Below are 8,512 nucleotides of genomic sequence, written 5' to 3'. Positions count from 1 at the left end.
GTATTTGAAACTGTAGACTGACAAGGTTAAACACACTCTATAGATATTCCATATTTATATTGTCAGTTTGGAACAAAGTTGACACATTATAGGTAATATGTACCGTAAGCCACATACACTACTCTATATGTTTGTATTGATGATCTCTGAATCACACCATTGAGGTCGGCATTTTTGCAATGTCATATGAAATTTTGATGCGACAAACAGAAATTAATACATGTACCAGACTTTAGTAGGATCTTTGGAAGTGGCAGGGGTCAATTGTGTCAATTGTAGCCCATGGTGACATTGTAGGGACAAGATGTATCATTGGCCATACTTGAACAGTAAAATATGGAGTAATATGGTGTAATATTCAGTATTTCTTCAAATGAACTTAGCAAATCGACAATCATATAGTGATCTATCAGTGTCTATCAAATCAGCCTAGGAAGTTGCGAGTAATTACTCGCATTTGCGCCTAAAATTTAGGGTAATGCGAGTGAAAATATGAAACGCTCGCATTTAGCGAGTGGAATTAAAAATACGCTCGCATTCAGCGAGTGCAACAACAAGAATAGTCGCATTCAGCGAGTAAACTGTGAGCCATAGACGCGGCCTATATTTAGCGCATTGTTTTGGCTGCTCGTGTAATCTGATAGCGAACAACTGTCTCTCACTTCAAATGTATCAAAAACTTGACTCGCCTTGGATTTTCTTTTACTTTGATTGACATTCCTTTTATTTTTTCTGATACATTTTTGTCGGCAAATCTCTGTGTGACGACATCGGACGCTTCTCTTTTCTTTTCATTGGGCAATTTGTTTGATGGACAAGTCCATTGACGTACCGTGCCATTGCCGGGACGACTGTGTTTTGCCGACTCTAAAATTCTATTTTTTCGCATTGGTTTATTTGGCCGTGGAGGTGGTACTCTCTAACAAAAAAAAAGAACATATAACCACACGTGGTGGCGACGGTACGGCTCCCTGCACTCATAGGTACATGTTCTTGGGAGCACGACAACTTTTCATCAAACTACGACCCAATATTCTGAAGTATTTCAAACAGCGGTGATATAAGCTGACACATCATGAGCAAGAAACAAATTACAGACTTTTTTCGACCGACAGAGATGCGGGCTGAAGTTTCAAGTTCAACACGTGATGATCATCCAGGCGACACATCAGCACGTACGGGTTCTACCGAGGTGACCACGCCAAAACGGCGCAAGGAAGATGGCGGTGGTGCATCAATGATCGTGAACAAAATCAAGCAGGCCCGGATTGGAAAGTCGAAAGACAGTAAACTTGTGCGATGGCATGAACAATTTGAATGGCTTGATGTAGATATGAGTGACGAAAGTAAACATCTTCACTGTGGGAATATTTATCGCGTGTGGTGTCGATGGTGTCGAGCGGCAAAAGAGAAGTCAGAATACGGAAGTGAAGTGGGTAAACTGGTCGAGAAAAAAGAGAGTTTGACTGAACACGCAAGTTCCTTCAAACACATTCGTGCGAGAGACAAGTACTTCGCTCAGTCTGTTGAAGCTAGTCCTCTGGCAAAAGCCTTCCGAAGCAACAAGCCGGGTAGTAGTGACGCTACACTGCGAGAAATGAAAATCAAAATGAACATCGCCTATCTGATCGCTAAACATGAAATGCCGTTCTCTGTATTTCCCAGTTTATTGCTCCTACACAGAAAAAACGGAGTCGATATCAATCCAACCTATGACAATACACATAAGTGTGCTGAAATCATCGGTACGATTGCGGACAAAATGAAGAAGGAATTATCAGACTGTGTTCGTGATTCTAATTATATTTCCATTCTCATCGATGGCGATACTGATAGAGCTATGCAGGAGTGTGAAATAGTCTACTTGCGCCATGTTGACAAAACAAGTGGAAAACCAAAAGTAAATCTCATCGGACAGAAAGAACTCGAACATGCACACGCTGCAGGCGTGGTAAGTGCGGCAAAATCCCTCTGCGATAAAATAGACGACAACTGGAGGGCGAAGATTGTCGGATTGGCGCAGACGGCGCATCGGTAAATCTCGGTAAAAATTGCAGCGTGTTCACAATGCTACGAGATGAAGTAAGTTACATCGTGTCCTTTCATTGTATGCCTCATCGGCTGGAACTTGTCATGCTTGCTGTACAGAAAGGCATATCGATGGTGAAAAATGTTCACGATGTTCTGAATATGGTTTGGAAGACGTATCACTACTCTCCAAAGAGTCGCGAGAGCTCGCATCGCTCGCTTCTGAATTGGGAGTTGATGTTTACACTCCAAAGTCCGTGTCGGGAACAAGATGGGCTCCGCACGTGGAAAGAGCACTGCGTATATTTCTGTCATCAAAGCAGAGGGACAAAAACAGTCCATCAACATGCGGCCAGTATGCAGCGGTTTTAGCACATGCCGAACACCTCGCCGCCACTACCCGAAATTCTGACATCAAAGGTCGAGCAAGTAAAGTTGTTCGCGAAATGACAAAAGTGAAATTTGCCGCCTTTTGCCATTTCCTTTTGGATTTATTCGGACAGATAGCATCGCTGAGCCGGCTTTTACAGGCAAATGAAGTTATTCTACCTCAAGCCATCCATGGAGTGAGGTCATGTATCGCGACCGTGGAGTCCATGAAAACAGAGAATGTACAAAATGGTGCACTTGATCAGTTTCTCACCAGTACATGCATGAACACTGAACAGAGAGAGAATACTGACGACCGCGAGTGTGACAGCGAAGATGATGAGTCGGAAAAAATCACTTATCAAGACGTGCAGTTGAAGGCAAACCAGCCCTAGTTAAGACACAACTGCAGAAGGCAATCGACGAAACGTGTGATACAACTGTTGCAGAACTGAAGCGAAGGTTTCAAAATTTGTTGGGTACGGTAAATGCGCAAGGAGCAGCGAAGGCAGTGGCATGTTTATCAGTGCTTTTCAATCATGATGCATGGCCCGACACAGTGGAAAGTCTAATGGTGTATGGTCAACAAGAATTGGCTTTCCTTCTGGAATGGTTTGGTCCAATACTTGATAGAAATGGTTGTATTGTTTTGATGTGGCAGGTGAATGGCGACAACTAAAGCTCTTAGTCTTCAATCAGTTTTTGGATAAATCACACATGGCGTTGTGGAGTCTGATGTTGACAAAAGAACCATACCGCACAAATTTCAGAACATACTACATTGGTAGAGATAATGACAGCACTACCCATTTCTACTGCCCAGTGTGAAAGAGGGTTCTCTGCACAAAGATGAATCAAGACAGAAGCCCGCACTCGACTTCATCCAGAAACTGTGGGAGACTTGATACGTATCAGCTTGGAAGGTCCTGATGTCACTGAATTTGACCCCACTGTTTATGCAGAGTCTTGGTTAAGTTAAATGAATCTACGAGGGCAAGGCGGCCAAATGTAAAACAGTCGTGGCCTCAGAATATTGTCTGTGTTGATGATACTGCAGATATGGAACATGGAGATCTGAATGATTTTCTGTAGTGTGCATGCATGAGTAGTAATTCTGGACATGAACTCATGGAAACTGAACTGTTGAAGTTTTCTGACTTTTGTTTGAACAATGAACCAGATTCAGATAATCTTGATTAAGATGTCTACGCAGCAAATACAAGCTACTGGTATATTGTGTACATTCACAATAATGTTGTTTATTGAAGTAAAAGATTATCCAAGGCACAACAGGTTATAATTGCTCCTTTATTTTGAACTTTAGGAGCATTTTGCTCCTAAATTTTGAAATTTAGGAGCATTTGGCTCCTGAATTTTAAAATTTAGAAGCATTGCTCCTTTGCAATGAAGTTAACTTCCTAGGCTGCAAATGACAGTATTTACAAAACACGTACCAGTAGGGTTACCCATACTAATTGCACTACACAATCAATGACATTTTTCAAACCTGTTCGTGTACATCTTGACAAACTGGGAGATGTCTGTTTTATTTTGCCCAGCCCAGGACATCTTATTCTTAAAAACAACTGTAGAAGAGTTTCTGTTTCTTCAGTTTTCACAGTTTGGAAAAGACTATCCAATGTAAGGTGTATGCATACTTTCATGGAAATGGACCCTCATCATGTTCACAATAGGGAAAGGTGTGTTTGTGTATGAATGGAATTCTTACATTATATGTGTACACCATAGAACACAGACCATAGCAGTTGTCATTGTTAGGGATGAGTCCTGTGAAAGGGCTTTGTTTTCCCCTCTTAGGGAATATAATAGTTTCTAGTGCTTTGTCAGGTTTATCATGGTGACTTACTTATTGTATCAAACCATGGTTAGAAATTCATTGAAATGGAATCAACTCTCTCACCCCATTTCCCACTGCAGAGGTCCACCTTTTCCATTGAAAACAATGGGATTGGACCCAACCATTGTTGTCAAAAGGTTATTAATTATTGATAACAAATTTCTTTGTGGAGGGTGGCAACAAATGGAATACAATCCCCTTGTGTAAGTTATTGTCTCAGTCTTCAATATTACACAGAGCCAGGTGTTATTAATGTTTTATTTTAACATTTGTGTTTCTTTCAGTGAAACTCGACAAAATAAGTCAAGAGTTTGCTTTTTCCCTGTTGTTTTTCATTTCTTACAATAGGTAGTAAATATGCACTGAAGAGCAAAAAATCAAAATGCATAATTTATTCAACTACTATTTATGTAATAGATCATCAGTAAAAATTGGGTATAATATGTACTGTAGGTGTGCAGACAATAATATTGCTGGCTTCAAATCTTTAGATTTCATGAGCGCTATACCACAAAGTAGAGTATCCTTAGCAAAATAATGAAAAAGCATAAATTTTTCAATAGAATTTGATTTCACTATTTTTGCTGATCTGTGAACTCTGCTCAGATAAAACCTGATGAAAATATTAAATATCAATATACTGTGTTGTTTTACTAGCAAATCAGTGAGTTCAATTGTAAATTTTGTGGAAATGCCACTTACATCAAAATAGTAAAATTAAACCCTGTGAAAATTTATGTTTTTAAGGTATTTATTATATCTCTATAACATGATCTCATAGGAGAGCATCGTATAGGTCACACGAAGTTCCATGTAAACCAGTTTGGTTTCACTCTTATTGCTATGGATGTAACTTTGTTCAATTAACTCATGGTGTACCAGCAACTTTGCAGAAAGACCCTGATACTAGTGCACAGTGGCTTAGAAATTTAATAAATTTCTTAACCACATATACTCAAGTATCAGAGTCTTTTTTGGGTTGTTCTTTTTTGGTCTTTGTCCAAAAAGAGAATTTGTTGTGGTATAACAGACGTTATCTCATGGTGAGCTCAAAGAAAGTGTGCAGACTATTTGCGCTGTTCTATAATACATTCTGAACACAATGTAGCCGAGACAGATGGGAAGAATGGTCTCTTGATTGTTAATTGAAACTTTTAAAAACTTCTTCAAATTATGAAGAAATTTGATAAAAAGATGTCATATTCCACTGCCAGACGGATATTTATTGATGATATGGAATAGTATTTTGTTTGCAGGATAACTTTTGTATTGCTGTATTTTATCTTTATTTGCTAAATAACAAAAGGAATGTTATCAATATTTGTATTGCATTTGACATTTTTTGGTAGTTAAAATTGAGGAAAAAGTGAAATTTGCACATCAAGTTGTGAATGGTCAGGTTTCCATGTGTTAAAAATTTTGAATGATAGCGTTGGCTGGAAAAGAAAGTAAATTTACTCAAAAGTTCATGTGTCAAATATTTTATACAACAGATGTGATCAGATTGAATAATTCTTTACGGTTCTACAATGTATCATGAAATTGTAAAAAAAATAGGGAAGGCAGTGACATTGTAGACATCGAAAAGAGGCATCAAGTTTTTAAAAATGCCTTTCGTTTTTCAGTGCAAACAACTGTTTTATTTTGTAGACAGTTTAGTTTTTAGAAAATAAATTAATCCACACACCAAAATTAATATATATGTTCTTGCTTGCTCAGTTAAAATGTCATTTGGATGGCAGCAAAAATGTTTACTCTTTTATTGGAGCAGGGTAACCTGGATGTAAATCATAAATTTTGAAAATGGTCTTTCCAGGTTGTTGCAGAGAATAATTAGATCTTTACAAATGGTATCCTTCAAGTCATTGCCAAAGCAATGCAAAGTGGGAACCAGAATTTTTGAAAATCTGTATTTAAATTTGTCCACTGCAGTCGCTCAAAACCCATCAATTCTTAGCAGTGCATATCCTTGAAATTTGAATAAATCCAGGTTCCAAAGGTAATTTCAACTTAATGCTAAACTTGGTGAAAATGTTATATGCAAATGTGATGCTTTTTCTGACAGAAAATAATTTTAATTTGAAATATGATTTCTTTCTATACTGGGTGCACAAACTGTAGACACTGTGCATTTTGTAGCAGTTGAATTCTAGTGAATGTGCTGTATGTTCTAAAAATTATGGAAATCAAGGTCACAGCAATTGGAAAAGATTTTGTATTTGTGTGCAATTCTTCTGCAGGTATCATATTTTTATTGCTACAACAACAGAACTCTAGACATTTTTTAATACACTTTACTTCAATGTGGGCAAGAGGTTGATGTTTTTTGCAAGAATGTCAAGTTGTTTCTGTTCATGTGTCATGGGCAACACAGTGCAGGGTGATAGATCATACACAATCCATGGTTACTGACACTGAAGATTTCACAGAGAGCACTTTGCCATAGCATGACACAGAGAATAATATCACCATCACTGTTAAGAAGTTTCTCCATCGTAATGAATGTCTGTAGTTGACTTTAGAAGACAGTTAGTTGCCTTACCTTACATTTTTGTCAGTAGAAAACACAAAATGTGGCACAAATTACTATCATATAAATTAATTGATAATGTAAGTATTCTTGTCACTTGCACTGATAGGCTAAATAATAACATTTTACATAGGTCACCATTTTTGCGTGTCTGTCTGTCCTGTACAGCCGACTGTCAGAGGAATAGAGAACATTTGCTTTGACATGTTGTTCTCATGCCTAGACTTTCAATATGAAACAGTATGGTGTCACCTTTGATCAAAGGTTAGATTTCATTAACTCATGGTAGACTCTTAATTAGTGAGTCCATATGAGTAGCTGTAATGCATAACTGGAAGATCTGTTGCTTGAAGGCGCTCTCCACGCTCTCTCCGTCTTAGTAGAGAGCGCCCTCAAGCGACGGATCTTTCAGTCTACTGTATTGCCCATGTGGAAGATTTCAGCTAGCATGTTGTTGGGTATGGCCTTCACTTATGAACTTCACTTTTTGAATCACATATTGTATTTAACTCGAAATTGTTAATATCCTGTGTAATATAATTATTGTTGATACGTTGTACAAAATACATGAAAATTGACATCTGTTGTCTGTCTTTAAATTACTGTTGATTTTCTAAGCACTATGGAGACAATTTTAGGGGTTAAAAAATTATAATGAATAATCAGAAATCTCAAACATTAGAAACAGTTTCTATGAGATAGCTTTCAAAGTGTTTAAATATAAATAGTTTTTTTTGTAAAGTGAAACAAACACTATTGTTTTTGCATATCAGGGTATCATATTGTATAGTGTTTGTTTTGGAGGATAATATATGTATAGGGCTTTGATCCAAGTACAGAAATGCATCATCTTGTAGAAAAACACCTAGTTCCTATTGGTAGCGTTTATATTTATGCCACCATAGACTTTTCCTGCAATAAGTATCTGTTAGCATAAAAATCCACATATAAACAAGTGGCATTTTATTTTGGTTACTTAGAAACATTGTCATTGCTATTGTAAATTTTGAAAATTCCATGTGCCTGACAGAGGCACAGTGTGTATAGATAATATTATATTTGCATACAGTGGTATCAAAATCGTCATGACAACAGCCAATCAGATCGGTATGTTAAGAGGACACTTGCAGTGTAATCTAGGAAAATGTATGGCTTCTATCATGAACCAATGAGTAGATCTTTTTGTATTGGTGTTGATCATGAGAGCATAAAATCTACAAGTAGATACAAATCTTGTACACAGGAATAGTTCAAATGATCTGTTTGACTAGCCCACTTCACAAACTGTCCTGACATTTCTGGACAAAACCTGTTACTTATGCTGCAAACTTTCCTCTGTAAATATTCTAGAGCCAGTTTGTATTTTGTTTATTATTAGTCATTGACGACTTGTAAAATTGGTGTAAATTACTAAATGAACGTATGTTCAATGTGAAAGGACACATTTTAGTATTAGAATAAAGATATTGTGGAAAAGTTACAAACGATTGTGACATTTTTACTTCTGCAAAGAGTTCAATTTACTTGCATTGAAAGAAGGTAAGGCTGCGTTCACAAAAAACGATTAGGGGGGGCTGGAGGAATTCAGGGGGGGGATTCGAAAATTTTTGGGGTAGTAGAGGGGGGGGACTTGAAAATTTTGCTCTACCTGTAGGGGGGACTTGAAATTTTTGGTTCCCTTTTGTGTTTTACATTTTCCTATTCCAAGTTTTTGTAGATAATTCAAT

This window comes from Ptychodera flava, chromosome 9, assembly GCF_041260155.1.
Source record: "Ptychodera flava strain L36383 chromosome 9, AS_Pfla_20210202, whole genome shotgun sequence".
Lineage (NCBI taxonomy): Eukaryota > Metazoa > Hemichordata > Enteropneusta > Ptychoderidae > Ptychodera > Ptychodera flava.
This window is presented reverse-complemented; position numbering follows the sequence as displayed.